Source organism: Macaca fascicularis, chromosome 3 (assembly GCF_037993035.2).
Source record: "Macaca fascicularis isolate 582-1 chromosome 3, T2T-MFA8v1.1".
NCBI classification, from domain to species: Eukaryota; Metazoa; Chordata; class Mammalia; order Primates; family Cercopithecidae; genus Macaca; species Macaca fascicularis.
This window is the reverse complement of record NC_088377.1, coordinates 134,925,855-134,948,917: the sequence shown is the minus strand read 5'-3', so window position 1 is coordinate 134,948,917 and position 23,063 is coordinate 134,925,855. Positions and strand designations below refer to the sequence as shown.

Below are 23,063 nucleotides of genomic sequence, written 5' to 3'. Positions count from 1 at the left end.
ATGTGTGCCCTTGTATGTGGTGCACCATGTATATCAGCTACAGTCTGTCTTTGGATATTTAAATAAAATTATTTCAATTTTCTATCTTACGTTTTACATGAAATCCAATGTCCTCTTGAAAAATTCAGCAATTTCCAAAAAGCTTACACTGATGATTATGTCTGGATCCTAGTTTAGTTCTCAACTTCCCTTGCATCTTACCATCTGCTGTCATTATTTCTCTCTACTCTGTGCTGCTCCATATACCCAACAAATTCTTTCCCTAATTTCAAAAAAAATTATGTAAGCCACAAAGATAAGCATAAGATAGAGATTTTAAAAAACTTAAAATTGATTAAAAAGATACCACTATGGGAGTCAATTTTGTATGTCAATTTGATTGGCTAAAGAAATGGATAGACAGGTATCCAGTTTAACACTGTTTCCAGGTGTGTCTATGACAGTGTTTCTGGATAAGATTCATATTTGAATCACTGAACTTAGTAGATAGCTGTGCCCAAAGTGGGCTTCATCCAGTCCATTGAGGATCTGGATAGAACCAGAGATGGAGGAAGGAAGAATCTTTCTCTTCTTTTCTTCTTCATTAAAACATCTCATCATCTCCTTAACTTGGATATTTATACCATCAGTTCTGTTGATTCTCAGACCTTTCAGACTCGGATTGAATTATACCACTAACTTTCCTGGATCTCTAGCTTGCAGAGGGCAAATCATGGGACTTAGTCTCCATAATTGTGTAAGCCAACTACTCATAATAAACTTCCTCCTGAAAATATTTCTCTCTTTAAAAACCCATTAATTCTGTTTCTCTACAGAACCCTAATACATACTGTTCCTACACTTCCTTTTGACTATGCAGAGTTGACGTTTCTTATTGAACATCCCACTTCTCAAGAGTTTGCCTCTAACCCCATTGCTCACCCTCTTTTTCCTACTCATCTGTCTTCAGTATTCTCCTTTGTTTTTCCCACCACTGAATTTATGTGCATTTCCTAGTGTTCAGATATCTTTCCTGTATTTTTCCAATCTGCTCCTTCAGGAGCTTATCTTCCACCCTCTATTAACAGCAGAGCACATTCAGTTCTTCCTTCACTGAGAGTGACTTTGACTCTAACTACAAAAATTATGTTTTTATGTCACTTAAAGAGTAATTAATATATATACTGGAATAAACAGTACTTTTTTGTAAATATTACTGAAAACATTAAGGTGAAGTATCTTTTCCTTAGGCTAGCAATATAAGGTGCATTTTGCTTTCCTTTTTTATTCGTTTTTCATTATTCCATTGCTGTTCTGTAGCTGAACTACTTTTAGCATTCATAGATTTATGTCTGATCCTTGAATTTTACTTTAACCTTTGACATTCTATCCTGAGTCTTTGTACAAGAATGAACTCTAACTTATGGTCAAAACTAGTCTTACTACCACAGAACACTCAATACTAGAGACTTCTAGTGTTTTTCTAATGAAATATACTGCAACTTGTATGAGGGCTGTTATTTTATTCACTGCTAAATTCCTGGAAGTACATAGGTATTTTATATTTGTGTGTTGTGTGCATGTGTGTGTGTGTGTGTGTGTGTAGACATGAGTGAATGATATGTGACTCAATTACCTCATTATTCTTCCAATAATGATAAGATGTCCTGATTATCTATTACTGTGTCACAAATTCCACCCCAATAAATATAATGGCTTATACAAAAATTGTTTCTCATGATTTTGTGAGTTAATGGGGCTCAGTTGGACATTTCTTACTCGGATATCAGCAGTATGGCCTCTTCACTTATATATCTGGCCCTTCAGTGTTCCTCCATGTGATCTCTATCCCCAGAAGGTTCTTGGACTTCTGTTTTGGTAGTTCGGGGCTCTAAGATATTAAGATACAGCTACTTATTTCCTGAAAGATCTAGCATGAAACTAGCATAGTATCACTTCTGCCATAATCTATTGGTCAGAAAAAGTCACAGGCATGCTAGCTCAGATTTAAGGGGAGGGAACTACAGTCCACTTCTCAATGGGATGAACATCAAAAAAGTGTTGCCATCTTTCATTAACAGTATGTATATTGAGCCCTCACTAGGGATTAAGTTCTATGCAAAAGAAAATTTTTAAAAAGTCATCTCATTTAATGCCCATAATGATTCATTGAGATACATACTACCACTGCCGTGAGTTGTAGAGTGGGCTGTTTATTTTTATGGTCTGATTGAATTTAGTGCTCAAGTTCTTTATCACTATGACATATAAACTCTGTTTAACTCACCAAAAGATTCATCTAGAAAAAGTTATAACCATCTATCTTCCACTGCACGGCCAGCACAGTTGATATATTCATATACTTTTGAAAAACCCATACGGTTGTGTTTGCAAAGATACATAAAATTGCAATTCAATCTGCTATGGTGCAACCTTTTTTTTTAGTCCATTGATAACTGACTACATGGATCAACTAATAAGATTAAAACTTTCTATTTGGTTATGGCTGCGTTTGAGGGAGGGGAGACCACGTATATTTATTTATCAGCTTTTTAAATTTTACACTATACATTGGCTTGATATTAGGTCACAAGCTTAGGACAGAGCTCAGCACCAGTTGCTTGCTGAGTAGGGCATATCAGATAACTACTTAAAGTTGTTATTATTCCTTTACTGGTAAACATGACAATACTCCTGACTTTCAACCTAGTCTCTCCAGTCTTTAATGTATGAAAGGTTACATTTGGTGCATGAACAGTAGACTAATAAGATAAGATGCCATTGCTTCTTTTTGTTCATAAGAACTTTTCAGAGCAATCTAGACTATCCTGCATGTGGCAAAGAATAGGATTATTCATTTTTGGCAGGAAATTTCTTGATATTAAAGCATTATTAATTTTTCCTAATTGAAATAAACATTGTTAACTATTTTGTATTTTACCAGGAAAGCACGATTTAAAAAAGAAAAAAGTTCCCACATCTGAAGAAGTGAATAATTAAAATGAAGTAGAACAAAATTCACTCTGTAAAGCACTTTACACCTTATTGTTCATTGTTCAAAATTGTCCCTAAAATACAAATGAAAACACTAATTAATCTTAATGCAATTTTATAGACATTTATGTTTTTTAATCTTTGCTTTTTTGTTCAAAAACTAGTCTGACAAACTGATAGATTTCAAAATCTGTGAAACAACTTGATATTCTGAATTTCACATTTTAGTGATTTTCTTATTATAGTTTGTCACTGTGTTAGGAACCCAGTATGATTTAAATGTTATCATAGATTAGTCTTAACTTTCAATCCCAACTGGATTTCCTTAAAAGGAAAGAATTTATTCATCTCGCATTATCAAGTCTCCACATTTCAAGTCCCTAGGTGTGTTCCAGTACATTGTGTTTTAGAAAAGCAGATCTAGCATTTCACATTTCCTCAGTGACTATGATAAAGCACTCAGTAATGGAGGAGACTCAAATGAGAAGGTCAACTTGGAGGTTAAAATTAAACACAAAATGTTATTCTATGGCAATCAGCCTTTTCCTATTCTCCAATCCTCTTCAGGGGCTAAGATAATGGAATAGGGCCCAAAATTACAATAATGGTCCAGAGCATAGTTGTATAAATAGGACGTATAGTCTGAAGCCTTGAGTTCATTTCCTGGCTTGCCCTTAAGTTGGTTAGGAGTTTGTGTGCACATGTGTTGGTGGGAAGGGGTTGGAGGAGGGTATGCTTGCATACATTTACAATCTAAAATAAATGTTTCTAAAAAAGGAGATGCATGATGTCCTCTCTCAATATTCTTTGAAATCTTAAAATCTATAATGTTGTGGGGTTTATAAAAATTGTGTCAAATTTAGTTTGTGAAATTTAGTTATGTGAAAATTTTAAGATTAGACAAACCTTAGTATGATTTCAGAATAAAAGAAAACTTTTATTCTGGAGTTTAAAATTAGCACTAAGAATAACTGCAAACTTTATAATGATCTTATTCAAAAGGAAGTTATAATTTTCTATCTACACTTAGTAATAAAGGTAGTCTCTGAATAATAATGAGTACTTTCTAAAGACAGCCTCTAAAATACAGTTTAAAAATTATGAGTTTGGGCTTTCTTTTGTCACTAGTGACTTGACTATTTCAATTTCTAGGCCATGTCCAAGTCATGTTTGAATGTTTCTGTATGTATTAATATGAAAAACAGTGACCAAAGTTGATAAACGTAGGATTTAGCAAAAACAAATTCCTGCTGTGAAGAAGAAATAGAAGAGGGGTAGGTACTTCTTAACTGAATAGCTTATTGAAATACCAAAAATAGATAAGAAGCAGTATTTATTGAAATGCTGTCACTTTTATTGCAACAAAACACAGATCTCTTCTGGAAACCTAAGGGAAAGTGCAATTTAGTAGAGATAAAAATCTGTAAAATGTTCTATTGATCTCTAAAAGTAAAAGATAATCAATTCATAATAACTCACTCAGGAACAATGAATGTCTACCATTCTAAGTTGAATATAGAGGAGAAAATGAGAGGACATAAATGAAAACAATAAAAAGAAGGAGAAGACGTTGTTAAATCATCATCCTTCAATTAATTTCCACAACAGAGGGTTGTATAGAACATTGTCAAAAGCAAGACCATGGCAGTCAGGATGGAATACATTTGCTTATGGCTTGAATTGGCTGGTGTATTATGTAAGAAATATTCCACAGTCATAGTTATCTTATTTAATTTTGATTTTAAAGTACTTGTTCATATTCACAGTGTATTTAGTATATTAAAGTAATGGCATGATTCTTTGGAGAATATAATCACATTTCTATTAAACTATATCCATTCTCATTAAGCACAGTATAGTTAGGCTCCATCTCCAGTGTTAACATGAGAAAAACATATTTACACATTAACCTTAAAGGACATTATGCTAAAGTTTCTAAATCCATAGTCTAGAAACCTTCAAATTGATTAGAGAGAATTGTTTTTACTTTACGTAGTAAGAAGTTCTCATACTCTAATTTTGTTCACTTCCAAGGTGATTAAAGTTTTTATATGTAAAAATCATCTAAATATTATCAAATAGTATTTGAATAAGGAAAGTTAGCTAATGAATTTGAGCAGTAAACATAGCAAAACTGTTTCAGTCCTGGGGAAACAGCCCTATCCTCTATTCAATTTATCTCCTAGATGATTCCTCAATTCTCTACATAGATTTAACTTGGCATAGAAAGTCATTTTATGCTCCCATGGTCTTTATGGAATTATAAGCTTTTGTTTTTCTAAATTTAGATAATAGAAGAGTTAAAATACAGCTAAGTAGTTCAGACCACCTTTCAAGATTCAGAAATGCTAAATACTTACCATATCTTAAGTCTTTGAAATGTTCAGCTTCATGCTAATATTTGTAATTATGTTTATAAAACCTTTGAATTCTTAACTGGTGATGCATTCAAAAATCTACTTTAAATTATCTAATGTCACACATTTTTTCAATTATTTAACAGACATATTATAAAATTCCTTACAGGATATTAACATATGGGAGGATAAATTATACACTAAACAATTAGACTAACATTAAAAAGGAATATATTTGGAGTCTTCATAGACAAATTATTAAGGAATTTCTGAATCTTGATGATGGATATACGTGGATAAGGCTTTAAAGTGTTTAGTGCCACTAAATAAATGCAGGGGATTTTACAGGTGGAAGTCTGAGCTTAAAGAGTTTGGGCTCTCTGTTTTCTCTAGCGACTTGACTGTGAATGTGATCATGACTGTGTAAAGGCCAGTAGATATATACTAACAAGACTTAGTTCTAGAAAGAGTTCTTAATAAGGAAGAGCTACTAATAAATCTTGCAGTGTGAGCAAGGAACAGTCATTTAAACCATGAGGAAAACTAAAATGCAAAGCCCAGGTGTACATAAATAAATAAATAATCTGGTTAACTTAGATTACAAAGCCAACTGCCCAAAAGAGACTTTTAGATAGCAAAATTAAAGGGAGCTTTTATTTCAACACCTTTATAAGTGCTCAGCTCCAACAGAATGTAGACATCTAGACTGCTGACAAAAGCACAGGTAACCCTCTGTCAGCTCATTCTCTTTACTGGAAATTAAATGAGGTTTTTCTTTGCACTGAAGTGGGAAACAAATTTTTTTCAACAGGTTGTGTTGGTTGCTTTAATTGGACAATTCCAAAAGAAAGAGCTTTAAGAAATCATCAAGATATTTAGGTAACAAAGGGTATCCTCATCTGGCAATCAGAGAACTTTTGCTCTAGTAGAGAAGACAGTATTACAGTCAGAATAGTCTGGGTAGTACAGCAGAGAACTCTCAGCTGCTTACTTAGCAGAACCGTGTTTATTTTTGTTTACTCAAATGACTAGCAAAACTATGATTAACAAAAGTAAGCTGTTATATAAAATAATGATATCCAGTAAAACCAATATAGTACTAGATAGAAATATCTCAATAAATGAAAATTCTAGAAAGCATCCAGTAGTACTCCCCACATTCACTGGCATTAAAATCTTTCTCAGTTAGGAATCACTTTTCTGAATTATGTTATCCAAATGTTCAAAAAAATACTACTATGATAGTAAATCGTCCCCTAAGGTACATTTTACTATTGCTTTCATACTTTCCACACTTTCCTGCCTTTTATAGTTTGCTAAGTTTTACTAGCCCTAAACTTAATTCCTTTTGCTCATATAGTCTGTGTTGCCAAGTTTTTGTAAGTTTTAGAAAAATGTTCATATGAAGATTTGCTCACCCCCCAGACAGAAATTAAGATCATATTTTCTAGGCTTAGAATTTCATCTATATGTTGAGAGGACAATATAAAAATTTTTGTAACCTATCGTATGACCCAGCTATACAGTCAGCAAGAGAAAACAGCAGCTATTATTATCTTCTTTGCTTTAAGAGAATTAAGTGAACCATGTGCATGTAAAATGATTACTGACATTTTGTTTCAGTGTATTAGTAAAAATATGCATCATTTCCAAAATTTATTTGGCAAAAAGAAAAACACTTCTGTGGAGGACAGTTAAGAGGCCCACTTAGATTTTAAAGTATCTATTGGAATCTTATAAACTAATTTTTACTTGTAAAATTGCTTTTTCAATCTTTTAATTCTAAGAGAATCACACAGTATTTTACATTTGTTATATTTATTACAGCTAGCTAATGAAATCAGAAATCAGTAATTAGGTTTAATGAGTAAAATTTTTATGACAAAAATGTTTGTAATTTAGTTATAAAAACACAATCATTTAAAACCAATACTTGGCTGAGTGCAAGTCTATAATCCCAGCACTTGGAGAGGCCAAAGCTGGAGGATTGCTTGAGGCCAGGAGTTCAAAAATCAGCCTGATCAACATAGTGAGAACCCCATCTCTTAAAAAAAAAAAAAAAATCAACCAGGTATGGTGGTATGGGCCTGTAATCCCCACTACTCAGAGGCTAAAGTGGAAGGATTCCTCAAGCTCAGGAGTTTGAGACTTCAGTGTGCCATGGTCAAGCCACTGCACTCCAGCCTGGGCAACAGAGCAAGACCTTGTCTCAAAATAAACACATAAATAAATGAAATAAAAAATAAATAAGTAAAACCAATACTCCACCAAAGTTAGTCCCTCCTAACAAATGTTTATAGTTTTAGGATTACCAAAGTCATTCAAACTGTTAGAACAAACATTTAATTTGCCCCTGTTTAGTAAATATACTTAGAAAAAAGTTTGATTTAATAATGATATTTAGGTCCAGAGTAAGTACTGATTTAATTTTTTTTTACCATAACTTATGTGGACACTAATATTCTATCTTATCTAAATAATAACTGTCTAATGATGACCAGAATGTGTCATTCACTTATCATACAGGCCTTTCTATCAAGTGCCATTGATACTGATGCTTTATGATATCAACTATAATTTTAATTAAGTCTGAATCTAAGATGTTAGAAGTTATTCAGCCACAATTTGAGGTACCCTAATATCAGATTTTTACTAATATTTTAGGAACATAAATTCAACTTTAGACTCACCCTTAAATTTGTAGAGCATATTTATAAAATATAGAGAAAGGTAAAATGTATCTCTACTACAAGGTTCTTTCCATAGAAATCTAAAAATCCTGTATCTACTGGTTCTGATCAAACAACAAATTGCTCTGGTACTGCAACCTCAGGCTCCAAAAGAAAACATGGTTCAAGGTCATGGAGGACTAAAAGGAAATTCAACAAGGAATATCTCTGAAAGTAGAAAAAGGAAAAATAAAGAAGCCAAAGTGGGCTTATAAGGACACAAATTTCAAAAATAAGCCTATGGAAAATGCATGGAGATGTAAATATCCAGGAATAGGTTCAAAAAGGGTGAGAGCCCCTAAATATCTTCCAGGAAAGCTCATCTAAACCAGTCTCAGTGTTGGAATCAAGCCGACCTTTGGGTGACTCCAGGATTTTCATTTACTCTAAGGCTTTGGACCCAGAACTTCCAGAGTAACAAAGAAAAAAGTATAATTTCTTCTAAATAACAGCTCTTCAGTTATTGAAAGATAGAACTATCAATCCTTCAGTGAGTCTTGTCATTGCTAACACACATCGTTAGTTCTTTCCTAACACTTCAAATGACAGAGTTCCATGGTCATTCACTTGGTCCTTCACTATTACAGTCATTTTCCTTCCATTCTATGTCATTTTTTTTTTTTGTCTTTTTGTTTAACAGTACAAGGATCCAAAATAAACTCAACACTACAGATTTTGATGAGAAGCACAGAATGTGTTGGTGCCAAGCTACTTGAGTGTAATTTTTTAATTACTGTATTTCAAATAATAACACCTCATATTTTCTGTGGGCTAAATCAAACTATTCAGTTGCCTTTAGGTGTCAGAGCACACTGATTGCCTTAAATGGGTCTATAGTTGTTTTGCATATATAGTATTTGTGTATTTAAATAGTTGGCAAATTCCTTGAGGACTTTAACATATCCAGTGTCCAAGATATATTTTATGTACCCAATATGACATTTTCTAATAGGTGACCAAATGATCACCGAGAAATTTAAAGCTAAATTGAACGCACATACATGCGAACTTGGCATTAACTTAGTATATCACTCACTCCCTTCAATAAATATTTAACTTGTGGATAAGAAATCTTTTTCAATTCATATGTTCACTTTACTCCATGACCCCTTCAAACTTTAGCAAAATACAGACAAAATCAAATATAATTTAGTAATAAGCATTTTACTATTGTCACAAAGAAAAATACCTCTTTACTCAGCATTTACACTGTTTCAAATGCATGCTGCTGACATTTTTTAACAAATATGATGCTTATGATTCAATTATTCATATGGATTTTTAAATAACTGAAATGAACAAGATTTATCACCTATTCAAAGTCATCCAAATGACTACTGTGAATTGAAAAGAACAAAACTGTCGTACAGCTTGAAATAAAAATTGTGGCTCTGAATTCTGGACCAGGATTATATCGGAATTTTTCACTTTAGTTCTGATGTTGATTTACGTTATACAAAGAAATTAAAAGCAAACTAAGAACTTTCCAAAAAAAGTTCTAGTTAAAAATAATTTTGCTTAAATTATCTGTGATTATAGTAGCTACATAAATACGTAAGAAAAATTACAAGTTTTGTCAGCATGAAGTCTTGTAGTTGAACCTCACTTTCATTGTTACTAGCCATATGACCTGTGGCAGGTTACTTTACTCCCTATCAGAATGCTGCTGACATCCTTGAGCGTAAATGTTATCTTTAGGAAGATTAAGATACGAACTTCTTCAGCTTTTGTTTTAAAGTTTTAATCTTTTAACTGTCTGGGTGGTCTGACTGACCTCCATTATTTTAATTTCCACCTCTAAGTTGATGACTTCTAATCAGTATCTTCTACAAAGTGTTTCCTCTTAAATCCCATAAATCTATATCTAATTCCATCTTTGAGACTTCTATCTTTCTGTGCACAGGCAATTCAAATTCAGCATTCCCAGTCTGAACTCATAATGTATTTCCATTAATCTGCCTCTCTTCCTGGATCCTACCTAGGTGTATCATTGACTCACTTGATCAATTATACCTCTTATTTGGCATCCCCACAGCAATGTTTGTTCTCTACTTTATTGCAAAAGTAATTGTTCTTGGTAATTTAATCTTGTCATTCTTTTGTTTAAACACTTAAGTGAATCATGATAACTTACAATTTAAAATTCAAATTCCATACTATCATCCCAGACTTCCACGTAGTAAACCTTATTTCTCTCTTCAGTTTCAGTCCTCATTATCCATAGACTCACTTTTTGATCACATTAAATTGTAGTTCTCCAAATGCATCACTATATTTCGAACTACTCTGCCTTTCTTCATGCTTCTCTATTCATTTGGACTTTCCCTTTCTCTCCAACTAATTAACATCATTCCTTAAGACAGTTCAAGTGTGATCTCCTGCTAGAAGTAAAATTAAACAAAATCTTCTCTAATTCCTTTCCTCCTCTCCTCTGATTTATATGGAATAAAAGCTCATTAAAAACCATATTGCTGCAGTTCCAGTTTATGTTTTAGTTATCTTTGCATGTGTCTACATTCTCTTATTTTTCTCCGGGTCTTATCAGTTGACTCCTAATGGTATAAGAAACACTCAGTGTAGATCTCAAGGACAAAAGAATGAACAAATGACATCTGAGTTAGCCCTCAAAAGATAAGCAACATACTGACTTGTGTAAATGGCAGAAAGATTGTGTCAGGCAGTGGGATAGCATGAGGAAGAAATCGAAAAACACATACAAATCAATGTAAAGCTGGTCAAAATGAAGATAGTTTAGACAACATGGTGCAATGGCTGCTACTGATCTGGCCTTATTCTCTTAGAGTACTTGAAATTATCAGGACAGCCTATCCAATCTAGGTAATTCCTCTTTACCTTGGTGCTTTATATAAATAATACATGGATTTTTTGAAAATGACTGAATTCATTTCATATAAGTACTCTATAAGGTAAATAAAAATACATGGCCAGGCATGGTGGCTCATGCCTGTAATCCTAGCATTTTGGGAAGCCAAGGCAGGCAGATTGCTTGAGCCCATGAGTTTGAGACCAGCCTGTGCAGCATGGGGAAACCCTGTTTCTACAAAAAATACAAAAATTAGACGATGTGGTGGTATGTGCCTGTAGTTCCAGCTACTCAGGAGACTGAGGTGGGAGGATCAATTAAGCTCAGGGCCTCAAGGCTGCAGTGAGGCATGATCAGGCCACTGCACTCCAACCTAGGCAACATAAATATAAAAATAAAAAATAAATACAACTTCGTGAATATAGTATATAGAATCATATTCTGCATATTTCCAATTTCTACTTGATCAGGTATCGATAAAAGCCTTGTTAATAATTATAGGAAAGAGAACAGTCTCTGCTGTGGGCTTCAGTGCTCTCTCATATTGTCCTCAAACCACACCATTCTGTATTATGTGTCTTCATTCTTGCATTGCAGGCTTTCTTCAGTCTCTGCTTCAAGGCCACCTTCAGTAGATTTATTTTAATCAAAGTGATTATTAAGCTAGTTTCTTCTTGTCTGTTATGTGCTATAAAATGTCTGGCCTGCAGTACTTAGGATTGCGGACTTGCTTCTTTCTATTTGGGGGGACCTGAATTTTCCTGTCTCTAATCTTAGGACATTGTGTTCTCCAGCCATCTGTTTCTGGGTTCTGCCTACACAGCAGAGATGGGGGAAAAAAGTTTTATATCCTACTTCTTTTGTTGGGAAGAGTAACTTCCAGATTGAGTGTGAACTAACAGCAGAACTCCCACCACACAGGAATGTGGAGGTCGTGACATTTCAGGTATGACACCAGTGACACCCACCCCCAAATCCAGTAACTCAGTTTATATCCAATAGACGACATATATCCAATGTCATGACACCTCATAGGGAGCACTTTGTGACAGGAAAATAGAATTTATGAAGCTACTAAATTTGGAAAGTCAGATGAAATAAAAATCTTGAATCTTAAATAAAGGGCTGTAAAAAGATAATGAATAAAGAAACAAATAAAGGTAATTTCATGGGAATTACAGCAAAACTATAACACTTCTCACAGCAGAGGGTAAAATAGAGTTTTTCCTTTAACACTGAGAACTTGTGGGATGCAATGAATATATTATGTGCTCCAAAATTCTAAATAAACTTATTTAGCATTGGTCAAAATTTTCCATTAAAAGATGTGACCTTTCTTCATGACAAAAGTATTTTTTCATGTTGCTTTAATACTAAAAGTAAATTGCTCCTGACTACCCATGCATTTACGCAAGACTGGTATCCACAGTAATTATTGCTAAAGGACAACCACACCTGCTGAAAGCATAAAAATAGGTCTCTATTTACGCTTAGAAATTGACAATTCTTAGTGGCATGTGTTATGTTTGATAACAAATGTTACTTGGCAGGATAAAGTAGTGACTTTCAATCAACATCAAAAAGGCACATTGGAATATATCAGAGAGAATGTTATTTTGATACATTGAAAATGTGGTATAGGCCGGGCGCGGTGGCTCAAGCCTGTAATCCCAGCACTTTGGGAGGCCGAGACGGGCGGATCACGAGGTCAGGAGATCGAGACCATCCTGGTTAACACGGTGAAACCCCGTCTCTACTAAAAAATACAAAAAATTAGCCGGGCGCGGTGGTGGGCGCCTGTAGTCCCAGCTACTCGGGAGGCTGAGGCAGGAGAATGGCGTGAACCCGGGAGGCGGAGCTTGCAGTGAGCTGAGATCCGGCCACTGCACTCCAGCCCGGGCGACAGAGCGAGACTCTGTCTCAAAAAAAAAAAAAAAAAAGAAAATGTGGTATAGATAAAAAAGAGATCCAACTGAGTTTAAATTAATTTTATTCAAGTGTGAGCTTTTTAGACAGATGTTATATCTATAATATTAATGTATGATATTTAACATTTAAGATATTCATTGAAATATTTGGCTATCATGGAATTTGTCATTCTTTTCTTCTCAATAACTAGGTTATCCATATGCAGGGAACTCCCATTTCAAAGATAAAGGAAAATGGCAATTAGACATTAAAACTCTAAAGCATTAAATAAATCATATATATAAATGGTGCTCACTTGGTATTTTTAAATATTCACCTGTCTTGTTCATATTGGTTATTGTCTTATTAGTATTTCTGATTTTTGATTAATGTCATTACTTTCTCACAAATGTATAAATTACTACATAGATATGACTAGCCCATATTACTAGTTGCCTCCTTTCTATTTTTGTATATATAAAATTATATTGCCTCAATATTTCAATGTTGCGGATAACAAAACCTCATGAGAGGTTGAATACATATACAAGAATGATTTCTATGAATATTTTCCTTTAAAAGTAACAATGTGCACAAATAAACTTTAAATTCAGTCATGGAATTTTATAGGCTTAGTATTAGACAATATTTGCTCTCATTTATGATTTGATAAAAATTAAAATGCTATGGAATGTACCAAAATCTCAACACGAATGCAGTTTTCTGACACTGGAGAAGCTACTGTGTTATGCCACCCAGATCTACCCTTTAGGGCTGAAGCATTCATCCCACAGAGAAAGGGCTTCTGCCTTCTGTTAGCCACAGATGAGTTATTTAGGAATAGATCTCTGCAAAAGGGAGATGGAACATTCAAGATTAATTGCTTTCCCCAGGGACAGCCAACATCCAATACTATTGATGTGGGGAGAAAGATCCAGCCTCCTTGCCACAATTTTGAATACTTTTGGACCATTCGTGCTTCAGAGCTCCAACAGAGACAGATGAGTCCTCTGCTGAAACTGTATCAATTTCAAATTCTCCCTCTGCTTACTCTTGCTTTGCTCACTCTCTTACAGGTATTGTTCCTGAGAGCATTCTCCAGCATACCAACTGCATGTAAATTCTATCTCAGGGTCTATTGCCTTGGGAAAATGACCTATGAAAATTGACGTTAGAGTGGTATTAAGAAACAGGCACTAAAATGAGATTTTGGAGCCATTATCATTCACTGTAAGACTACTACCCAATTACTGGTGTTAGATGAAGCAATGATGGACCATGGCATGTGGCTTTCCCCACTAGTGAACTGGGAGAAAATATTAGTGGAAAGGAATGCTCTTGTGGGTGTAATAGACCAGCTGCTTGACAACTTCAGGGAAGTAGCGATTATGATGACAATAAAATCAAATGGCTCTTGGTAGGTACTATTGACGCATTAAAGGAAAAAATACCAATAGAAAGATGGAGGGTAATTAATTACTTATCGGAGATGAAGTATGAAAGCTAGAATGCCTCTCTGGTAAAAAAAAGAATCTTTTATCTTATATTATTGAGGTAGTAAATTCTGAGGACCAGATCCAGGACTTAAAAAGATAGAAAAGCTTCCAGGAAGATTGAATTCTCGATGTTAGCAAGTCTACTCTGCCAAGGTCACATCCATGACTGGGAATGAGTGAGAACTGAAGATTAAGATTGGAAAATCTGTATCTGCAAACTAAAATTCCCAGATGCTCCAGAACCCTCTGGCCCTGCAAAAGTGGTTCACTGTTCTTTGTTAATATCTAGTGTCTTTCTACTTGTTTGAACATACAATTAGAATTTATAGGTGTGGGAGCAAACTCCATGATTCAATATTTAAAACCCTAGCAAGGACTCTAGGAGATGGGCAGTAACATTCTATGAGAATAATTCTTAGAAGCATGTAGAAAGCAATGGTGGAGACAGGTGGTAATATTCCATCAGAATAACTCTTAGAAGGATGGAGAAAGCAATAGCCCACACTAAGTGAAGTAAAAATGACAAAGGCCATAAAAGGTGTTGGAAGAAGAGTTTGAATGGCTCAGAGAAGTGAATATGCTACATAAGAGAGTAAATATGCTACATAAAGTCAGAAAATTCACCAAATTACTGTGCTTCACAGAGTGGGCCTTGAAGATCTTGTTTACTAAAGAGGTAAGAAATTTGTTGGATATAATATTATTTTAAAAGCTCAGTGGTGGCTGTCTTCTGCAGAGCAGGCATAATAGGAGCTGCTATTACAGAAGTAGGTTCCGTAATGGCAATGGGAATGATATAATCCCAAAATAATAGAGTTCATGTGGTGTTATTTAACCATCAAAGATAAAGTTGAACCAATTATCCCAATGAGAACAAGGTTAGACTAGCAATAAGGGTGGCCTTACTTATAGAGAGCCTTGGAAATTGTGAAAGTAACACAGCATTTCTAAGGACAGGAGAGGGTATTGTTCAACCAAATACAAAGAAATCAAGGTTGATTGATCAGGTGGTTGAGTGAAGTTGCCCCAGTAAAACTCACGATTCCTCGCAGAGTGTCCAGACAAGAGTCAGTTTCAGATCTGGAACCCTTTGAAGACAGGCTAGGTCCACAGGAGGGAGGATCCTGCCTTATTGCAATAGGGTATATAGTAAAACTTCCTCTGGCATTTTCCCAAAGTGTTCTACAGCCATTTACTCAAGAAACTTTATGTTGAGGAAAAGAAAATAAGCAGATATTTTATGACTCTTGAACACTGTGTCTGAGATGGCTTTAAAGTATGAACATGTCCATTCTCTTCAGGATATAGAGGCAGTGTAATTGAGACTTGGAAATAATGCTCCAATGCATTTACTGGGTTTCACAAAAGGCTACAAGTTTTGAATGGTCCCAGAGAAGAATACAGCTTGACAGCAGGTCCAGGCTTCAGTGCAAGTATCCCTGTCTCTTAGGCTATATAACTCAATAGACTGTATGATCTTAGAAGTAAATGAGAAGAATTCTACAGCAGGAAAATCACAGCGTAGATTTAGTGGGTTCTTGACAAAGGCTATGCCATCTGCAGCAGAGAAATATTATTTGAAAAGTAGTCTATAATGTCCTTCTGGGCCTTGGTAGAGATAGAATACCTGATACATCAAATGTCCATGCAGCCAGCATGCTCCATCATGGGTTAGTTATGTTTTGTCCCAATATAGAGTGGACTGGACATAACAACAATCTCTTGTAAGTTGAAAATGGAATATGTGGATATGATCAAGTGAAAAGAACACAAGGTTCTGTTCACAAACAGGTGGAACAGATTTGAGTGCCTCTCTCTTGGCTCACAATTATGGTTGGGGGAGAATCACTTGGATTATAGATCCATCGGCTCAGTATGTAAGATGAAGAGAAAAATTACCTGCTGCTATAGGTCTTCACCCTGGAGTGGACATGAAAGTCAGCCATAGGGGAAACTCCTTGTATTGGTCAGAAATTTGTATAGTAGGCCATCCATACTGTGTGGGGGAAAATGGCCTGAAATAATATATATAGTCCCATGGCAGTGATGAATGATTTAACTATTGGGACACAGACATGAAAAGAGAAAAACTGGAAAACTTGGGGGGTCTCGTAAAAAAAAAATGAATGTAGATAAGTCTATGGGAATTTTTGTAGATCTTTGTATGGTATGTTGACACCCATGCAGGAACATCTACCTAGAAGTGGCACTAATAACACAGAAATCAGAACAACTCTACCATTTGACATCAGCCAGTCTCCATCATTGGCCATTTCGGTGCTCTGGGCTCAAGAACAGAGTAGATGGGAAGGAATATATGGAGCAAATAGTATGGGCTTGCACTCACTAAGGCTGATTTAGCTACTAACAGCTATGAAGGTCAAAATTTTCTGCAACAGAATACTAAGCTTCCAAAAATCATTGAAGTGATAATAAATGTTTAACAACTGGCTATCCAGGGAAAAGAGCCCTAATTTCTGTAGTATTAATACACCAAGCATGATAAATTTCAAGTCCCTAACCTGACATCACTGAAAGTAAAACTGTGAAGAAATGCAAAATTTAGATCTTAAGAACAAAATCAAGACAGCTTTAGCATACCACTAACTATATGACACCATCCCTTTAGGAAATCAACCTAGGAACTTGATGGAAAGTTGATTACATTATACTTTTACCATCATGGAAAGGACAGTGAATCATCTTGAATGAAATCAATATATATTCCAGAAATATGCTTCTCCAAATCAAAGGGCTTCAGTGAGTGCTACTATCTAAGGATTAAAAGGATTGTGAATTCTCTGGTGTGGTATTCTGTATAACATCACATTGGATGAGGAGAGCTTTTTCCTAGCAAAGGTAATGTGGTTGTGGGAATATAACCATGAGATATAGTGGTTCTACCACACATTGTGCACAGCAAAGATGTTGGCCAGATCAAACAGTTGAATAGCGTTTTGAAGTTGCAGCTAGCTGCTTTGAAATAATCATCTTGACACTATAAGACATCATCATCCAGTACTTAGAACATGTCAAATCAATGACAGTTTTGTATCCTTAATAAGTTGAATACGTGGAACCAAAAGTGTAGATGTAAGAGAGATCTTGCTTTCAATGAATTCTCATTTCCTGTTTGGGAAATTAGTTGTTCTAGTTCCTAAAATTCTAGGTTCTACAGCTCTAATGTCTTATTTTCATATAAAATAAATACTTCTACATAGGGTACTCAGCAAGAGCCTCATAGAATTGCAAGCTCTCATACCCCAGATGCAGGGATTATTGCCTGCTGAGAGCTCATAAACACATTCCCCTTTGAATAAGGTTGTTGCCTTACCCTCTTCCCAGGGGCAGCCTGCATGAACCGTCCTGATAACCATATTTCAATTCGGGACACCTTTGAAGGGGCATCTCAGATTCAGAATTTCGTTTATGTCAAATGAGGCCTCCCTTCCAATTGTATTCCAGTTCAGTTTCTCTCCCACCCAAACCTGCTTTCCTCACAGACAGTGGTCCCAAGAGCACTTCTTATCAAACTACTTGTTTGAGAATGTCCATTTTAGCATCTGCTTCCAGGGAAACCCAAACTGTGATAGATACCACTTCAATCTCATCTTCAGAAATTTGTAGCAAATTCTCTAACCTCTATTTCTGTCTGCTTCATACCAAAGCTCTCAAGTTTTATTTTCTAATCCTTACTTGCTCTTACATTTTTTTTTTAATGCCAGAAGCAGTCTTCATGCAATCTGGCATTCAATTTTCATAGTATATTTATATGTGCTAAAAACGACCATTTTATCAGGAGCAAATATCCAGCTCTGAATTAAATTACCTCATTCCCCTGCCACCTCACCATAGTTAGAACACAGCCTGACTTCTGTGTAGATATGAGTATTACAAAAGACAAGACTTTAGAAATGAAATAGCCATAAAACTCCTGTTCAATTTAAAACAAAACCATGCACCTTGGAGCCAAGTGCCACTGTCATCTCTTGGTCTATAATTGCATCACTATAAATAGCAGTTTTCTTTTTCTTCTAAAATTGCTTCAAAGACTAATGTACAGGAATTCTTATAATTTTAACAAATGAATAGGTGGTGAAGCCTTCCTTCCTCACCAATTGTGAAAGGGGCTTTTGTAGATTATAAAGACTATTTGACTTTTTATTACTGAGACATCTATGTGTCCAACACATCATTAAATCTTTATGTACTTTTAGAACTTTCTGAAAAATCTACTCAGGTTTCAAATGCATTCAGTATATAAGCACTGCTAAAATAAATAGGGTGTTAAAATACAACTTTTAAGCAGGGCTTTATAAGGTGAGATAAACAGTACTGCCAGATAAAATTTTTCTTGTTAAATTGGCCTTTATTTCTCAAACCTCCTACTTTTCTTTCTTCGAGTTGTCTAGCAACATGAAAATCCACAGATCTTAGGTGGTAGTTTAGATTTTTTCTTCTCTTTTCCCCCTGTTTTCAAAACTTTGTTTCCAGAGTAAAGAAGCAATGTTCTGGTTGATTCCTAAACAGTGTGTTTTAAAGTAATTTGGAAAATCTGAAATGGGTAACAAGATAAATTTGTCTCCATATCCATTGAAGTTTATGGATAAGATACTATAGCCAAGGAATCCAAGGTTTTTCTTGATACATCAATATGTAACATAAGAGCAATATTTAGTAGCAAAGTATCAATTTCACTATAAATGGTGCATCACAAAATCAATATGTTGAATCAGTATCTATTACCGTAACTCACCTTTCTTCCACTTATCCTTAAAGTCTCTCAACACTAATAATTAGCAAGTACTGATCTGATAAATTATAGTATTCATCTTTCATTTTTCCTCCAGTACTCCAGATATTAGTCTTACCACAGGTGTAATTGCCATGTCATTTTTAAAAAGACATGAAAATAATTTTACTGTATAGTAAATACGTATTTCAATCAGCCTTAAGATAAAATTAACGTCCGAAACATGCATGATTGAATAGAGAAAACATTCGTTAAACATGGAGACAAAATTATAATTTGTAATTCATGCCATTCAATTAAATGTACCGTTTAATGTGTATGTAAGGAAATTAAGTTTAGGAAAGTAGATATTACCTGTTTGCCTTTTAGTCTCTCTGCTCTTCCTTCATTTCTTTCTTTCTTCCTATAGGTGCTATATTTCTCTTAGTACCCCAAACACACAGCACTGCACAATTGTTGTAGAAATCTTCCTAAAGGAAATCAATTATTGATTGAATTTACAATAAGTTGCAGCAATAAATCTCTATCAGCAGAAAGCCAAATCTATTTCCCCAATAAGTTCAAATAAGCAAATCTACTGCATTAAGTGACTGTATTGAAAATAAAAGCATTTAAGAGGTTCACTAAATAATATGTAAAAAATTATAACTGGTAGAATTCTTTGGCAGCTATAGGAGCTAGTTAGAAACTAGTCTTCAAAAAGGTGAGTTTGAAGTAAAATTGTATACTTTCACAAGTTCAAATCAAATAATTGCATTCACATGAGATAAATAATATAGGTTGCTCATATTTTTAAAAAATTCAAATACTAGAAGGGGTATATAATTCAAACTATACAGTTTTTGACATTAAAACTGGCCAACTTATAAAATTCAGAGTATCTATTCAGGAGCCCTTGCCCATAGTCCCTGGAATCTAAGGCAGATTCAGTAGAGCTAGTAAAGCAATAAATGAACTGGCCCGAAGCATTTAAAAGTGAAAGCCAGGAGTTACACCAAACTGAGCACTATAATAGCTTTCTTATAGTGCATGACAGTGGAAAGTGTCTTTTACTCAAGAATCAGTACGGTTGACTAGGAAAGAATTTAAAGATCTGGTATGGTTTTATGAGATTAAGGAATAAAATTGTATTTTATTTCATTCACTAAGTGAGCAAATTACTTCTCTGCTTGCTCTGGTTACGTCCTTATAAATTGGTGATAACCTTATCTTCCTTTTGAAAATCAACAGATGGCATGAGGGTTAACTGGTGAATTTAGGGGGGAAATCTCTGTATATAATTATAAAATAGTGTCATTCTCCTTAAGTTAATTTGATTTTTATGTATCACTAAGAATTTATGCAACTGTTTTGAATCTACCACAGGCTTGTCAAGTAACTTGAGATTTTGTTATTGTTGTCAGGTTTCTTTTTTTTTTTCCTGCTTGTTTCTTATTTATACACGAGAATTCTGAATAAAAATTGAGAGGATTCTGACCAAAAAATTATTCCTCAGCCTTACAGATTATTTCCTTCCTAGACACCATACCAGGAGGACAGACATGTAGAAAGTACTTGTAACTACTAAAACAATCATTGATTCATTTATTTATCCACTAACACTTCCTTAATATCTATATCTGTCATGCATCAAGCCCCCTTGCAGACATTGGAAATACAGAGACAGATGTTATTGTAACATAGTTTTCACATGCTAGGATCTCATAACCCCTAGCCTGGAAATTCCTAAGGAATTTGACTCTGTAGGACTCCTGGGGAATAATTGTCACCAACCTCTCACTCAGGGTAGCATCACTCGCTCTGGGTAGCATCAGTCTTAATAATAATGACAGACATAGGGCTGTACACAAGGAGGCAGCTACTAGCTTTTTATCAAAGTAGTATGTCCCAAAATCATGAGAACATTTCTTAATCTCTACCTCTTTCCAGTTAAATTCCTTTGGTCTCTGCACACTAGAATTCACTACAGTCTAGTTCCATAGTGAAGTATTTAAGAGTTTATACTCTGCAGTTACACTATCTGTATTCAAATCTTTATCTGTATTCAAATCTTTATTCTTTTCTTTTTTTTACTAGCTGTGTATACTTGGACAAGTATCGAAGATCTCTGTGGCTCATTTTTCTTTTCTGAAAAATACGGATATTAATAGTACCTAAGACTTTGGAGAGACTTAAATGAATTATATACATAAAGCACGTAGAATGGTAGAATGATACTTGTTTCATAGTAAGGACTAACAAGTATTAACTACAATCATCATCACTGTATGCCACAGACACATTTAGAGGTAATTGGTAACAAACAACTTAATACCGAAGAGTCTGTTCTTCAAAAACCAAATAACCCAATTAATTTGAATATTCCCTAAAAATTGTCCCTGCATTAAAATAGGCCAAGAATGGCTAAACTGATATTATTACCTTTATAATAAATTAGGCAATCTTTCCTAGGATTTACAAATCTTGGTCTTGGAGCAAAGAGAAAGTCATCTTCAGATCTCTTTTGTGAGCTGCCTTGTACTCACCTAAATGCCAGCACCTACAGCAACAATACTTTTGCATATAAACTACACAGTTAAAACCTTCTCTCAGAAACCTGGTCTCCCTCCAGCATTCCATCTCAGTAAATGATCACTTTAAACCAAAAAGTTACATGAGCCAGAAACCTTGCAGTCATCCTTGGTCCATCCCTCTTAGAACTTCACTTTCCACATCTATCAAATCAATCAAGGAGTGCATTGGACTCTATTTTTGAGGTATCTGTGGATTCCATTTCTATCTTTCCATTTTTATTCCCAGTGAACATGACCCCTTACTTAAATTGCAATAAGTTCAGCTGTCATGGCCATTTCCACTCCTCCATTCTCTTCACAGCCAACAGAATAACCTATTAAAAATACAAAAGTGATTATGTTTCTCCCCTCTAACGAAAAAGATTTTCATGGCCCTTGAAGCAAAATCCAAAATCATTAGCATGAACTACGAAGTCCTCTGGAATTTGACACTGCCAGATTGGATTTAACTTAGGCCACTGATTATCTTTCTCACATTTCTCTCACAAATTAGCCTTTCCTCAAATACTCCAGGCAACAGTGCTGCCTTTACTTCCATAATTGCTGTTTCTTCAGCCTGGGAAGCTCCATAATTACACCTTCCTCCCATCTTTTTGGCATGCTAATGCTTATTCATTCATCTATCCACTCTAGATGAATTTCTCAAAAAAACAGACTAAGTTCTTTTTTTCGTTTGTTTTTTATTTTGGAACAGAGTGTCACTCTGTCAACCAGGCTGGAGTGCAGTGGCAGGATATCTGCTCACTGCAACCTCCTCCTTCAGGGTTCAAGCGATTCTCCTGCCTCAGCCTTCCACGTAGCTGGGATTATAGGTATGCACCACCACGCCTGTATAATTTTTGTATTTTTAGTAGAGATGGGATTTCACCATGTTGACCAGGCTTGTCTTGAACTCCTGACCTCAAGTGATCCACCTGCCTCTGCCTCCCAAAGTCAGACTAAGTTCTTTTACAAACTATACTTCTCTTTTCTGACACTTATCAGTAATATAGTTCAATTATGAATTGTATAATTTGTTGTTTAGTGTATGTTTCCACAATTATAATGTAAGTTCCACAAGAGGAGGGGCCTTGTATCTTGTATTCATAACTGATTCCCATAGAACCTTGATTTTTTTTTTGATGCACAAAATTATTACATCAGTTAATTTCACATTGAGACTCAGTATTATGGTAAATGAAATAAGCCAGACATGGAAAGAAAAGTACGGCATGACCTCACTTATATGTGGAATCTAAAAAACACTGGCTACAGAGAAAGTGCACAGAACAGTGTTTACCAGGGATATGGAAGGGGAGGAAATGGGCAGAGGCACATCAAAGGGTATAAACATGCCATTACATAGTGACATGGTTTGGCTGTGTCCTCACTCAAATCTGCTCCCACAGTTCCTATATGTTGTGGTAAGGACTCAGCAGGAGGTAATTGAATCATGGGGGTGGGTCTTTCC

The 23,063-nt window shown here is 35.0% G+C and overlaps 1 long non-coding RNA gene across 1 annotated transcript in view; it reads right to left on the bottom strand.

Annotated features, from left to right (window-relative positions):
* LOC135970204 (uncharacterized) overlaps window positions 1-23,063 on the bottom strand; it is a 354,727-nt gene that overhangs the window by 324,729 nt on the left and 6,935 nt on the right. Inside the window, exon 2 of the long non-coding RNA XR_010585787.2 lies at window positions 19,395-19,510. This is a non-coding gene — a long non-coding RNA (uncharacterized lncRNA). The remainder of the gene's footprint in view (window positions 1-19,394; window positions 19,511-23,063) is intronic.